We start from the raw sequence: 15926 nt of genomic DNA, 5'->3' as shown, positions 1-15926 counted from the left end.
GAAGCCTCGATGCCGCCGAGCGCAGAGCGCGGCGCTCCCCCCGCCTGGAGCCGCGCTCCTCACCTGCCTCATGGTGAGCTTCCCATCATCCATCCAGTCGGGAAGGGGCTACGCCGCGCCGCCGGCCGCAGGGCAGGGATCCATCAAGTTTCCCGCTGTACGCAAGTTTTTCCCCCTCGTCTTGGCTGTTTTTACTTTTTTTTTCTTTTTCTTTTTTTCCCCCCCCACCTCTCTCTTCTTTTATCCTTTGCTTGGGGGGGGTGGAGGGGGAACCCTTCCTAAGACAATGTCAAGTTTCTCAGCCTTCCTTCCCAGCCTATTAAAAGTCAGGAGCGGGGAGGCAACTGTCCGCCTGGCTCCTATTTCAAACCGCAGCGCAGGGATGTAGCAGTTGGCTGAATCAGGCCGTGCCATCGCCTCGCCAATCAGGAGAGAGGGGAGGGAGGGAAGAGAGCGCATAAAGGCTGCCGACATGAGGATTAGGAAAGCTTTCAAGGATTTGAAAGACTGAAAGCAGCTGGAAACGGTGTCTAGGGCGACAAAGAGGGAAGTCAATTTGCGGTGCGAGAGATTATTCTCGTTTAACTGCTCCGGGTCTGCTTAAAGGGCTCCCAGGACTTAAGCAAGAACGTGGAGATGTCCACAGAAACTCCCCGAGTCCCACAGCCACGGAGAACGGGCAGCAGCAGCCCAGCAAAGTGGCAGCGTTTCATGCTAGCAACAGCCATGGGTGTTCCAAATGCACCTATTTCCTCATGTCAGGTTAAAAAACAAATTGTGTCACAATGAGAGCAGAAAGTTAGGAAAATGCCGTATGCCGTTGCATGAAGAGCAAGTGCTGGTCTGCTGTGAGATTTTGCCTTGGTGGCAAATACTCAATCACCTCTGCCTGCTTTCCCTTCTTTAGGGTGATTTCTGAAATTGCTCCTTGTGCAACAAAATACTGAAGCCCAATTGCAACTTCAAAGGAAGCGGATACATATTTCTGATTTTGACGAGATCAGCTTTTATCTGCTGCCCCTCAGTGGCTTCCATTAAAATAAACAAAAAGGCTGCATACATAATATATATCCCCCAAATCTGTAATGCCATTGCAATTTGAGTTACGCCTTTCTTGAGTCAAAAGCAAACAAACAGAAAAGCGGAGAAATAGAAAACTGCAAATTCAAATTCATACCACCCACTCTTTTTCAATTTCTTTTCCCCTCGCTTTATATCAGTTCAGAAAGCCATTAGTCTCTCTGTTTCTCTAAAGGGAAAGCTGTCTTTTGATCTCAAGGGGACAATCAGGCAGATCTGATGTCTGAAGAAAAGCCCCAACATCATGGATTTGCTTCTGTAAGGGTTTTATCTACCACGGCAAAATGCAGTCATTCTCCAGAAGAATTCCTATCAGTACAAGAAATCTTATTGAACTGAGCTGCAGGAAAAAAGTGAAATAATAAGTTGTTAGAGTGATGTGCTGCCAGGATTTTAATTAAAGGCTTCTTAAAATATATTTCTCTTTAGCTTATCAAAGCTAAAAGTGAAAGATAAGCTCCAGTGCTGGCTATGTCACAGGAAAAGCAAGGTCTGAAAAATCTGCTCGTTTGCTTTCCCATTGAAAAAGAATAATTTTTCTCCTAAGTGCCACCAAGAGGGGAGTTTGCATAACACTGGCACTGTACAGCTGAGAAGCAAGGAGGGATGGAGGGAAAAACTGATGTGAAGCACTTCATCCAGGGCCAGCTGTGCTCATCAGGTACGTGTTCTAAAGTGGGAGGATCCCATTATGCTTCACTTGCAACACAAACCAAGTGTCTCGATGGCTATTCACAACACCCTGCACAGGGTAAGACCACAGCACAGACAACTCATTGATCCTCCAGTGACGGTCTTGTCAGGCATGCTTGCACAATGGCTCCAAGCAGCTGCAATGCAAGAGGGGGTGCATTAAGAGCACTTAACAGGAATGCTTCTCCTCTGATGCCCAAACACAGCAGAGTGGACACGTGTCACTTGAACTGAGTATGTGGTATGCGAAAACCTTTTACAGTGGAAATCCAGGAGAATCCCCTCCAAGATGCATTCAAAAGGAGGGTAATAATGCTTTTCTGAAGTAATTGGTGCCATAGAGAGAAACTGTTGGTGACAGTGATTTAGATAAAGGTGCAGAATTTAAAAATTAGCAAGGAATAGGAAGCAACGAATACAAAAGGGTGAACATCTGAACTGGTTTTGAAGGTACTCCATCTCCAGAGACACAGGTGGTACAGCTAGATGGGAGGAATAAGAACTTAGATGCCAGTTTGGATACAAGTGCTGTTTTTTAAACATTCCTCAAGATACTTGTTTTCACGTCTGTCACCCAAATGTATGTATGTGTGTGAGAAAGTCATACCATATACAGGGGAGGGAAAAAAGATGCTGGCCCCAAAGGAAGAAACTTTTACAGTCTGTCCAGTGGGAACCTGTGGAAGAAAGGCAGCCCAGAGGAGGTGGTACCAGGTGTAAGTTCAGGCACTGCCAAGAGCAAACACCTGCATCACCAAGAGCAAAGTCATGGCTGGGAGCCCAGCAGCGTTAGAGGATTCTCATGGATGTATGTTAAAAGACAAATGGTTACAAGGACAAAGGGCAGAATGAGGATTAGCTCAGTGGTAATCAATACAGTGAACAATTCTGAAGGTTAAAAATTGTGACAAGGCAATGGCAATGATCATGATATGAGAAACGTAGCACTACAAAATCTGGGACTTCTACTTGTTCTAATTTGTTAACTAAGCCTTCCATAATTAGCTAGATTCTTTCCAATAAATTGCCAAATTCAAGAACAGTTTTCAAACAGGTGATCCAGATGCAGGGCAACCTAACATGGAATTACTTGATCACTGGAATTTTTATCATAAAAAGCAATTTTATGTAGTCCAGCCCAGCCAGAGCTCTGCCAGTAGCATGGAGTGCAAAATGGGAAGTAGAAGGACTTGTCATTACCTGAATTCCAGCTGCCATGGAAATCTTTCTCAGTGCAGAGAATTCAATATAAGCTGCAGACAGACACTCTGTGTCCTTACTGAGCTGGGCCAGATAGATATGGACCAGACCCCAGGGTCTATTATACACAGTAGGAGTAAAAGATTGAAAGCAGAGAAAAATGTGACTCAGCACGTAGGTTAGAAAGAACCAAACCTAGCTTGAAAATAAACATTTTAAATGTCTCTAGATATGAAGTCACAAATAGGTTGCCTTTGCTTTAAAATAGACAACTGTAAAAACAAAGATGCATGTGTTTTTTTTTTAATAAACAAGCAGCTGAACAGTTGCACTTTGGGAGGAAAAGGTAATATTCATATTCAAACTAATGTTGCAATTCATTTCTAATGTTTCTAATAGTTCCTCCCCTAGCAGATTGAAATTGGCACCTGCAGGAAGACTGGGATGTTCAGAATACAAAATGCTACTTAATAACCCCAGATAACACTAGAATATATAACTCCAGGCAACTCGAGAATGTAAAAATAACCTCCAGTAGAGCTGGCACAATAACACTTGAATTAGAAAGCTGCAAGTTGGAAAGATTTCTGAGAAGATGGCATAAAAATTAAAAGAAGTCTGAAATACTATCAATATACTTCAAAAAAACCCTGTTTTCAAGATGTGAAAGTGTCACACTAATTTTGAAATACGTAGCCAATGAATATAAGAAAGTGCTGAGCGGAACCTTGCAAAGCAGTACTTAACTGCCTTTATCAACACTGCTGTGGTGAATGAAAGAAAGATGAACTAATTACCCTGGCAGAGTGTCTGACATGGGTATTTAAATGCACATCCAACAGAAGTTCAAAAAATGAGACCAGCAATGTCAGGCAATCTTCAGTTTACAAATAGAGACTGAAAGCTTCAAAAGTCTTTCAAAGTCCTTAAGGCCGTCCTTTGTGAAATCCATTACCTTCAAGCAAGATGACTCAGCCTCTTGGCAGGGTATCACTGAAAAGGCAGAGATGAGATCACACTGCAGCCCTTTTGGTGGAGTGGTCCATAGAAGACCATTCCCCTTTCTCAGTTATTTACAGCATCCTTCAGACTGCTCTGGTCTCATTTGGGGCTGCACCAGCCACAGGCAAGAAAGAAGGAAGATGTCTTCAGAACAACTCCTTCCTCCATCACTTAGACAATCTAAACAATCCGTGGCTCAGGCAGATAGAAACATGGTACAAAATGATCCATCTCTACCCGCCTTAATAACAAAACTAACTAGACTTTTTGATTTGACTATTTTAATTGAAAGACTAATAACTTCTGGATTTCATTTCACTGCATCTTTACTATGAGGCAGATGCTTGATCTGCTAGGCTGAACAAGTTGGTGCACAGTTGTGTGTAATAAATCAGTGGGAAAAAGTCTCTGAAAGTCTGTTTCAAAATCATATGGAAGTACGAGTTAAAGACTGACAAAGAAGGATAGTAGAAGGGCTGAGAGGTTCTACTATCTGTTCTCTAATACAGGTACATGCAGAATTTAATACAAATCATAATTAGTTTACTGAGGTTACATTTTTTTTATTTGCTAGTTGATAGTTGGTTGGCAATGATACCTAATTGCTTTTAAAAGTAATAGTTAAATGACATTGATTTTTTTCTTAATACTGAAGATTTAATAAGCATCCATGAAATCAAGAATGATAAAATAGTAAGACAATATGCTTTATGTTTCTACAAGCCCTCGTTAGCATGGGAAAAAAAAAAAAGCAATTTCATTACATTGCATTTTCCATCAACAACTTATTTAGTGACTGACTTCAAAAATCAATCACGCAATGAATCATGTTAAGCAAGTAAAGATTCAGGCACATATCAAAAGCATCTCTCTACAAATCTCATGAAAAAAAGTACCACTGTTGGGAAGAACAACCAGCATTTCACTGACTTGAAATCAGACATTTCAGCTCAGATCAACACAGTTGAATTTGCCTAAAAATTCTAGTCAGACTAAAATCTTTTTTGTTTCATTTTTTTCTAGGCAGAAAAAGCAAGAAAATTTCAGCAACAATATATTTTCTCATAAAACCTAATTTTACAAGAAAGCCTTCCCTAGGAGTACTCCCTCAGGGAATTCTCCTTTATCTTTTCTTCCCACAGTTCCAACTATCCATGCCAGCTGCCTCTATGTGGAAAATGTGCTTCATGAAGCAGGGACAGGAGATGGAAAAGTTATCTGTTGATTATACACAGTCAAACAGAAACCTTGCGTAGTGAAGTATTCTTTGTCACAGCAGTCAGAATTGTACCTTAAAGAGAGCAATACAAACTGCATCCAGTAAGCTGCTCATGTCCATGGGCAAGGCGTTTGGTTTCCCCCCATTCTAATTCTTCAACTATGTATTGAAGCTACCTTTGCTTTCCTAAATATGCAGTTATTTCTAGAAAATTTTGTGTGTGTGTGTCTACCTGTTTAACAGAAACACATTGAAATTTTTGGGTAAAATTAAAATGTAAGCTCTCCTTCTGTTTAAAAGAAAGAAGTTTGAAGATTGTTTTCCCTTTCTCTAGCCAGAATGCCAATGCATAGCAATGTTTGTGGTAAGGATTAAGCCTGCAGGGAGTGAGCAGGGGAATGACAATAAAAAACTAAACCCAATCCTGAAGTCCTTTTGCTTAGGAAAACTTCTTCATACAACTGGGAATGTGTGAATATACATGACTCAGGGATGACTTGTAGCCTCTGGAGTTCACAGGTTACCCCCAAGGTCAGTTTACTTATGAAACACTGAATTAGTATCCTTTCCCACTGTTTCAGCATGGCTCTTGGTACTGATAATGTAATGCATTTACGTGGGAAGTTTTACGCACAGAAAAATCACATTATTCTAATTTCAAATGAGAAAAGCAGGAAAAGGACTTAGGAGAAAAACAAAAGAATGTTCTTACCAGAAAATATTAAGTTAAGGAATTCGAGGATGTGGACAGACACCACAAAGCATCAAAGCAGCAAAACAGGAAAGAGTCATCCCAATGGAAATTAATGCTTCTTCTCACCAGGAGCACTGCCTAAAATTCTTTCTGTACACCAGCACAGGAGAGGTTTGAAGCACAGCACTGTGAAGCAGGCCCATTGGGAGTGCAGCTCTGAGAGGACAGGCCTGGTCATGGCTCGCCCTTCTGCCTGTGCCAAGTAGCCTTTTTCTAACCTCTAAACTGTTTTCAGATGGTACTTTTATGAGCCAGTGTACCTCATTCTTTTTAATTACGGACATATATAGTGTAGGTTTACCAGTTTCCAAAAGAATTTTTACTTTATTTAGCTCACAATTCCAGATGTTTCCCTTCTTGGGCCTCTCTTTTTGTTACATGGCACTGGCAGCAAAAGACAATGACAGCAAAGGTAATGCACTTCTCCAGGTTCCAAGCAAGCCAGTTTCGTAGTTCAGTCCTTTGATTCTTGTTCTATAAGGTGCCATTATTAAAAATACTAAAATAAGTATCGAATTATATTAAAAAAAAACAGCAACAACACAGACTAGTCCATGAAGATTCTATTTTTTATGTTCTTGAACTTTTTCATGAAGATTGGTAACTTGGAAAATCAGATTCTGGTAAGATTTTGGAATTTGAAGGCCAGCACAGAGATGAAATGCATACCACCAGGCTCTAGTTCTGCATTTCTTCCTTCCACAGCTTATTATTATTCTGCATTAGTCACTTTGACACTAAAATTCACAGGCATTGCCAAGTTTGTCATATTTCATGAGTACATGTGGTTTTTTTACAGGGAGAAGCAACCATTCTAAGCCTTGCCTGCAATATATTCTCCAACATCATTATTTTGCACTGAGTGCAAGGTTAATGCATACCTTCTAAGCTGTTTCATGTAGACTTTAATCCCCAGTGCCACACCTTGTCGTATATGCACATACTCTGTTTTTCCAGCATCTTCATTGTCTTGTATTTTGCAGTAATACACTATGAAGTATATCTCAAGTATCTAAGAGGGGGCTATAAGAAAGAAGGGGACAGACTCTTTAGTAGGGTCTGCTGTGATAGGACAAGGGGAAATTATTTCAAACTTAAGGAGGGGATATAAGGTTGGACATAAGTTAATGACACCAAGTTGGGCAGTGGTGTTGATCTGCCTGAGGGTAGGGAGACCCTTCAGAGGGATCAAGATAAGCTGGATCGCTTGGCTGAGGTGAATGGGATGAGGTTCAACAAGGCCAAGTGCTGGGTCCTGCATTTTGACCACAATAACCCAGTGCAGCACTATAGGGTTGGGGATGAGTGGCTGGATGACTGTGAAGAGGAAAGGGATCTGGGGGTGTTGGTTGATGCTCGGCTGAACATGAGCCGGCAGTGTGCCCAGATGGCCAAGAGGGCCAACAGCATCCTGGCCTGCATTAGAAATAGCGTGGCCAGCAGGAGCAGGGAGGTGATCATCCCCTTGTACTCAGCACTGGTGAGGCCACACCTTGAGTACTGTGTTCAGTTTTGGGCCTTTCACTACAAGAAAGACATTGAGGCCCTGGAGTGTGTCCAGAGAAGGGCAATGAAACTGGTGAGAGGTCTGGAGCATAAACCTTATGAGGAGCAGCTGAGGGAACTGGGATTGTTCAGTCCAGAAAAGAGGAGGCTCAGGTGAGACCTCATTGCACTCTATAACTTCCTGAAGGGAGGTTGTGATGAAGAGGGGTTTGGCCTCTTCTCCCAGGCAACGAACAGGACCCGGGGAAATGGCTGCAAGTGGTACCAAAGGAGGTTTAGGTTAGACATGAGGAAAAACTTTTTCTCTTAGAGAGTAGTCAGGCACTGGAATGGCTGCCCAGGGAGGTGGTGGAGTCGCCGTCCCTGGCAGTGTTCAAGAGGTGCCTGGATGAGGAGCTACAAGATATGGTTCAGTTTGTGGTAGCAGTGGTAATGAGAAGACAGTTGGACTAGATGATTTTACAGGTCATTTCCAACCTTGTGATTCTATGATTCTATGATAAAGGTTTTTTACAGTAAGGGTAGCGAGGTGCTGGCACAGGTTTCCCAGAAAGGTGGTGGAAACCCCATCCCTGAAGACATTCAGGGTCAGTCTGGATGGGGCTCTGAGCTGTAGGTGTCCTTGTACATTGCAGGGGATTTGGACTAGGTAACTTTTAAAGGTCTCTTCCAACTCAATTCTATGATTCTATGAAGATTCCAGCTCCCATTTCATAAAGGCCTTTTTCAAATACTGGGCACTGAGAAGGTCCTTTATGTAAATGACAATTGCAAGTGAAGTCCTGGAGATCCTGGATTAATAAGCCACTCATGCTTTCATTGCTTTCAGTCTCTGGGAAACTTCTGGGGTTAAGAGGGAAGAACTTGGTACTCTATAGCACAACAGTACGAAACTGGACACGAAGAACCCTTGTGACATACAAAGGAAATATGTTGAATTTTGCTGACATGTTGCCTAATGACAAAATAACCATTGCAACCATTGACTTTGCACATGTGAACTCAGGAGTAGAAGTTTATGTACACATATATAGTGCAATATATATATATATATAGTGCAATTCACATTGAAGTGGGAGACAAATAAATATTGGAGGTTTGAAATCAAAGACTTCCATGATTTAAATAGCTTTCATATATCTTTTATCAAGGGAATTCAAAATTCAGTAGGATCTTCAGTTAACTGAAAACCACCTGCTTCCCTCAGTAGTTCATAGACTAGAAGAATAAAGTCTACTACAACAGTCCTTTGGGAAAAGGTGATGATACTTTAACAAGATAATTCTGCAGGCCATCCCTGCATGCTTAGGCTTGGGGCTGTGAGGCACAGAAGAATTAATCTGTTTTATCCATATTTTAAACTGCAGAAGAGTAAAGCCCTGATCACTTATGGTTTGGAAATTGAAAAGGAAGAAATAGCACCTAAAATGCAGAGCCTAAAATGACTGAAACAGACACTACAGATAGATCTTTATTATTACGGCTTTATGTGATTCAGAAACCTGCAAATAAAGTAAATGGCTTGGCAGCATTCGTAAATTAATCACTGCTTCAAGGGATGGATCTGATTAGAAATGTATTTTGGGTGCCTCCCTGTGTGTTCCCATGTTCAATCAGTGCAGGAAAACTATCCCTTTAATATTGCATGTTTGGCCACCACAGACCACTAAAGCCTTCAGAGCAGTTAGCTGTGATTATGGGTGCACTGTGCGCAATGGATACACGCCACTCTGCTCTTTCCTGTCTCAAACATTTTCTACACGTTTATCTTTCAGTGTAGCTCTCTCCAAGAGATAATATCATTAACATTCAACAAATATTAGCAGAGCATTTGGTGCACAGTTCATTAAGGTATTGCAGTGTCTCAAACAGGTGATAGAGGAGTTGCTATGGTTACTATAGTCTCTTAAGCTGAACACTAAATAGGTTCACAAAACATATATTCCTATTTGTTATGTAAAATATTAGTTACCCAGCTGGCATTCATTTATGCACTCCTTTTATTTTGTCAAGGACTTTCCACTCCTTCATCTTTCAAATAAAGTGGATTTTAGTATTGTTTGGAGAAAGGAGAGGTCACTAGCCATTCTCCTCCTTCAGAAAAGGGGACAAGTTAGGTAGCTCATTATATACCCTGTTTATAATTAAATCTAAAAATGACAGCTCCACTGTACTGGAATTGTGACAGCTTTTATTTCAGAGGATTTAATGAGTCATGGAAACATGTTTACAAGGCAACAAGCCCTCACTACACAAAGAACTCAACAGTAGTGGCAGTAGACCATATAGCTTTTAATGGCCTGAACTTTCTGTTTTGCATGCAGACATTGCCCTGAGATTGTCCCACCACCAACATCTGATCCAATGTTTCTTTCAGATGGGATACTTTTTTTTTTGCCAAAGGACTGGAAGGTGATATTTAGGAAGACTATTATCAGGCATGCAAATTTGGAGAAAAGTGTGTCACATCAAATCTTGACAGCTTAATAAGGTATTACTCATGGGCAAATGCTTTCATGCACTGCCTGCTCAAAAGGGCAGGTTGAAAAGAGTTACCATAAAGACAACACATTTGGTATTTTCATCCTCGTCTTCATAATGCAAATAAAGGAAAGTTTCAACATACTAATTTAATTTAATTTCATTTCATTTATTAAAATATCCAGGAATGAGAACACATGCAAAATTTCCTAATTTTTATCACGATAAAAACACTCTGGTTTGGTTTTCTTTAGGCTATTGTGACCACTATATCCCTTATGCTTTATTTTGAATATTTTCAGTGACTTCAGTTGTAGTTATGAGGTGGAATCCTGCTATATGAAACTCATTTACAGTACTACCAGAACAATTTTTAATGAACTGAAGGTTTCTAGGATTACATCTATATTCCACTGATAAAATAAAAGCAATAAAGGAGAAAAAAAAAGAGAGAGAAAGAGAGATTCCTCTAATCTAGGGTAATAACTTTAATATACTGGAACACCTGTTACTATGCTAGAGTTAGACGATAGTTAAGTTTTGAGTAAGACTAAGCAGAAGCAAATGTGCTTGCAACTTCCAGATCTGCTTTTCACCCAGAGAGATTCCTGGGAAATGAGTTAATATTTTGCATTCTGAGGCAGCAAATTTTTATAGCAGTACTGAGCAACAGGGTAGGAATTTGTGTAAGATAATATATTGAGCAGATTTAAGTACTAACTAGGCATTTACCTTGTGTATTTTAAAGCATAGAATGTTGCATTTTTCTAGAATCAAAAATGGACATAGCATATTGTTCTTGCAAGGTGTGACCATGTTAACAACTAGGGCACCTTCTGTTAAAGCTATTAATATGTGGCTTATCACTTCATAAAAGCTTGAAATCACAACGCAACAACAATAAGCACATGTGGCACATATGAAGTCGATCTACAAACACAATAATGAGCATTCAGCAAGAAGCATTTTTGTGCTATGCTTAGCAGAAGTAAAATTAGCTGTGTTTATTCTACAACTGGCAGTTTTGTTATCCACAAAATAACCCATCCATACTCACTCTGTGTTTTGGTTCCTTTCTGAAGACTAGGAATGTCTTGTTGCCTTCTCTTTCCTCAGCACGCAACCAACCTGACTTGCAAAGTCAGAAGATGACAGTGATGTCAGCCACCAGAAGGCTTAGCAACTGTAATGAAACCTGTTCCCAAACCTACAGCCAGCCCTCTGTTGACCAAGACAGCTATCATCTGGTATGATGAGTGTGTCACTGGTTTCAGTATTTAGGTACTTATGGCACTTACAAGGAGAGATAATTATAGGAGCTATCATGAAAAAGTGGATGGGGTGATAAATGAATGAGACAGAGAAGCAGGAAAAGCAAATGTACCAAACTCAGGAACACACACCAACTGAAAAGGCTGTGAGATGAGGACATTTCTCAGGAAAACAAGCCACCAAAACCTTTGTGATATAAAACTAGAGGGAGGTGGGGGGGGGGGGGGGGCCGGGCGTGCGCATTAGCAAGGAGTCGGTTTGCGATTGACTTCGTATGGCTGCCGTTGAAGGTCCCGATAGCGGAGCGAGGTTGGCACTGCCTGCCCGCTCCGTGCCGGGCTCAGAGCAGCCCCTGGCGGCCGCCTCCCCGCTCCGCTATCGGGACCTTCAATGGCAGCCATACAAAAAGTCAATCGCTCGGCCCGCACTCAGCCGCCCTCCCTTGCTGCTGGCAGCGCTGCGTGCAGTGCGCAGGCTGCTACGCCAGCTGCTTCCGAAGGAAACAGGGCTCCTTGTTGGAATGATTATAAGGTGAGTGTACTATCGGTGCGTACCTGGAAGCGCATTTTATTGCACTTCACGCCCCAGCTCTATTACCACCGTGAAGTCTGTGCTGGGATTTCTCGATAGTCTTAAAGGCCCACAAGTTTGCATACTTGAAATTTGTGATAAATTTTTTTCCCAGCACATGCCTAGCCCCTTGGGATAAGGAAAAAAATGTTAAGGACCAGCTTTCTGCTTGCAAAAATATGATGAAACCGCTGAACTCTGACCATTTAAGCAGAGCACATTCCACATTAGCCTATAGCAACAGGATATTCTAATAGTCAGCATAAAGGGGATAAAAACACCAGCAAATAAACCCTGGCATAACTCGAACCATTCCACTTAAAACTATGTGGATATCAATCCATCTTGTTCATTTTCATCTTCCTTCTATCTTTGCTGATTTTACACGCACTTTGTGTTTGCTGACAAAAAAAAGTACCCAGAAAATCCAAACACAGAACTTCTGAATCAGACAAATGATATGGTTTAGAATGCCATGTCCAGACAGAACAGAAGAGTGGTTCAATACCAGCTCTACGGAGTGACTCTGTGGAAACATCATTCCACTGATTATTATCTCCTCCAAGAGTCGTGCAACAAACACATCCTCAAAATGAAATGAATTCTTATTCCTGTTTGCACTCACAGTTTTCTATGACTTGTTTCTTCCTAGATGCACAAAGAATAAATACTGGGAAATTTTGGCATAAATCCCACTATTTCCACTCTTGGGAATAATAAGAGTTGTATTATTGATAGATGTGAGCAGGTTGAAACTTTACACTGAGAACATGCAGAGCTACAATTAGTATCCAAGCCTGAATTCCTTTTGAAGATAGATTTTATTCAACCTATGGAAATGAATAAAACAATGTAACCTCACCTTTAGACAGTTCTTCCTCTCCCAGCTCGTCTATTCATAGTATTTCCTTTCAGGAATTCCTCTATCTTCACTCAGTGATTTCTTCCTCTTACTCATGCTTCCTTTTTTAAAGGGTAGTTAATGAAACTGCACTTGCCATAGTAATTCAGTAGAAAATCAACAGCTTTGTGTGAGATCTTGACTCTTGTGAAGAGAGTGGAACAAGAATAATCTGTCACTCCTAGCTGTGTCCAAGAGCAGTGCTGCTGATAAATGAATATCTGACACAGAATCATAGAATTGTAGAATCATAGAATGGCCTGAGTTGAAAAGGACATCAAAGATCATATATTTTCAACCTCCCTGCCATGGGAAAGGTCACCAACCACCAGACCAGGCTGCCCAGAGCAGCATCTTATTGTTCTTCTACTTTTCTTCAGTCTCATAAAAAGAGCCCCAAATGGAGGACAAGTTTTATTTAGCTGAGTATTTACTATTTCTCTGTATTTCAGCAGCCTTGCCATTAATATGATACTGTGGTGGTTTAATCCAAGAGTGTGGGAATTACTGAGGGATATGCTTATTTTTCTAACAAAAGTTCAGGCATGCCATTATTAGCAATGTATGGTATGTCATCAGTGTCAAAGGCCAAATAGTTTCTTGAAATGTTTAGAAATCAAGTATATTCTGAACCTGAGGAGTCTGTTCTCTGCCATTCACATGCACACATGGGAGTAAAAAAATCAGAATGACTGCATCTTGCCAAGATGCTCTTGTATACTCCTACTGCATCAATTTCAATAGCATACTCAGGTTCTCAGTGAGACTGACATGTATTTCAGAGAATCAGCTAACCTTGCCAGCATGCCTTGGGCACTTCTCAAGGTTGTCTCTGCCTGTACAAACAATGGTCCCACAATGTCAGACCCAACCTTTTTGGAAGACAATTTCCATCTTACATGTTATGGATGTCTAACCTTTCAGCTTGCCCAAACCACACTGAGTGAAGGGGAATTGTCTCGGGCCTCATATATAGAGGTTGCTCTATAAGAAATAACTCCTATTTATTTCTATGAAAAATACAACAGATACAAAGAGCACAGTAGCACTACTTAATAGGGAACATTCTCAGCCACAACAAACTCTTTTTCAACATAGTCACCAGCATTAGCTATGCATTTTCACCAGCAATGAACAAGAGCCTGCATGCCATGCTTGTAACAATCTGCACCAGTGGAGCTGACCTGCTGTCACCACTGTTGAAACGCTCCATCCACCCACTCCATCCACATCACCTCACTGTCCATTCTTTGGTCTCCATCAGTGCTCAGCAAGCATTGATGAATGTCAGTGGGTGCCATTTTCTCCACATAGAGTTCAATGATATACCTGTGTTTCATATGCACTTCTGTGTCAGACACAATTTTGCCAGACTGTCCTTCAGCTGCCATCTGTCACACAGCAACAACATGTAGTGGAATATTGTCAGGAAAATTCAGCTTCTACTGCCATACCACCAACATCCACCCCTGATGTCATGGGCTAACATAATAGAATGGGAAGCATTACTTTTAGTACAGCTCTTGTAAAATACATAAAATAGTTAACATATAAAGAAAGAAAACTTCTTTTTTTTTTTAATCGAAACAGTAAAAAAGGGCAACAAAACCATAAAACTAGTGGCATGTGTGACCTTATCTTTGTGAAACTAACGCATCGCTCTGGTTTGATGGTGGTGATTGCAATTCTTACTGAGTGCTCAAGAACATCAACAGAGATTTTTGATGAAGTTTTACTCTTCCTATGCTTCATCCTTGAAAATAATTGTTTACAAATGTATGTATTGATAAAAACGAATGGCATGAATAAGATGTGACTATGAAGTGAGGGGTATTTCTCTCTGGTAAGAGAGGGCTTGTGAAAGTCTGGCAAGGAGACATGATCACATTTTTGACTGCAACTGTATACATTCCATTTGAAAATTCACAGGTAATATATTTATGTCTACTGAAAATGGAGTCACAAATAAACCAAAAAAATTGACTTTTCCCCCCTCAACCTTGAAATCTATTCTCAGATTCCTTTATCACAATGGAAAGCACAGCTACATATTTTTCACCATTCACAGGACTGTGTTTAGCCATTGTATCAAAACCCACAGACTTATTTGCCATAACTTGAGTTGTCACTGCACTGTTCCCTCCCCATGCCTGGATTTCAGCCCAGATAGAGTTCACAGCACACCAGTTTTTGGTTGGTGCTGAGTGATGGGTGCATTCTTGGAGCAAAGCCACCGCCATAATGAAGTGGAAGCAGGGGGTGGCTACACTTTGATCTGTGCTGTGTTGCACACTGCTGCAGGCTACACTTTGGGCATGTCCTCTGTATAGCTTCTTCCATGTGGAAGCATATCTACCAGTTTAGTATCTCAATAATACTTTGCCTACTGGTATAGCAAGTCACCAAGAACACCCAAGAAAGACATCTGGAGGGTATTAACACAATACCCATTAAGCAGCTGTGTGAACAGGTCATGGACAGCTTGAGAAGCAGAGTGTTTTTCAGCAATCCCAAGATCTGTCTCTAAGAACAGTGTAGATCCACCACATCATTATGGTAGATGACGCTTAGTGGATGTATCTATCATTCTTCATGGACTTTTGGACTGAACTTTCCTTTTTATGTTTTATGAACAGAGAGTGTCCTAAACCTTTCCTTGAGCAATAAAAGATTCCAGCTCGATTTTTCACTGTTTTACCTCTTAATTTCTCAGTAAAGCATCATGCATCTCTCATTGATATTTTCTATTAATTACCTTGATGACACACATAAGATGAAAGTTTCTGCTTGAAAAAGTTGTAAATGAAAGAACTGCTACTGTTCTGATTTTATGACACCCTCCACCATTAGGTGACATAATTATTTCATTTAAAGCAGTGTCCATCTGTTATACTTCATAGAGACTGGCAAACTGTGTTAAAACATTCATTACATTCAACAGAGAAGAGGAAAAAGCATTTATTTTCAAAATGTTAATGTTTCTGAAAGATACTTGATTAGAATCTTGAGTTTATCAGTAGTTGCTGAGGCCCAGCCTGAAGCTTCAACACATCACCAATAGGCATTGGCCAACAGTCTCGTTTCCATATGAAAAAACAATGGTGACTCAGTACAGCTCTTTTAACCACAATACTAGGTGCAGCATCCTCCACAAAACATGATATATGCTTTTTACATCCCTTTCCAAGAAACATTTTATAGTACCTCTCAGACCTCTTATTAATGTTTTTTGTCGTTTTTTTTTTTTT

The 15926-nt window shown here is 40.7% G+C and overlaps 1 protein-coding gene across 2 annotated transcripts in view; it reads right to left on the bottom strand.

The window, feature by feature from the left end:
• Positions 1–15926, bottom strand: part of MID1 (midline 1) — a 240041-nt gene that overhangs the window by 137512 nt on the left and 86603 nt on the right. Inside the window, exon 1 of one of the 2 annotated variants that reach the window (XM_003203095.4) lies at positions 64–370. The exons of the other annotated variant lie outside the window; for it this stretch is intronic. The gene's annotated coding sequence lies outside the window, so the exon portion shown is untranslated. Of the gene's footprint in view, positions 1–63; positions 371–15926 lie in introns of those variants that run through there. 2 annotated transcript variants of the gene reach the window in all.

The sequence above is a fragment of the Meleagris gallopavo genome, chromosome 1 (assembly GCF_000146605.3).
Source record: "Meleagris gallopavo isolate NT-WF06-2002-E0010 breed Aviagen turkey brand Nicholas breeding stock chromosome 1, Turkey_5.1, whole genome shotgun sequence".
In the NCBI taxonomy this organism is placed as follows: domain Eukaryota; kingdom Metazoa; phylum Chordata; class Aves; order Galliformes; family Phasianidae; genus Meleagris; species Meleagris gallopavo.
Note: the sequence above shows the minus strand (reverse complement) of the source record. Positions and strands in the feature narration are given on the sequence as shown.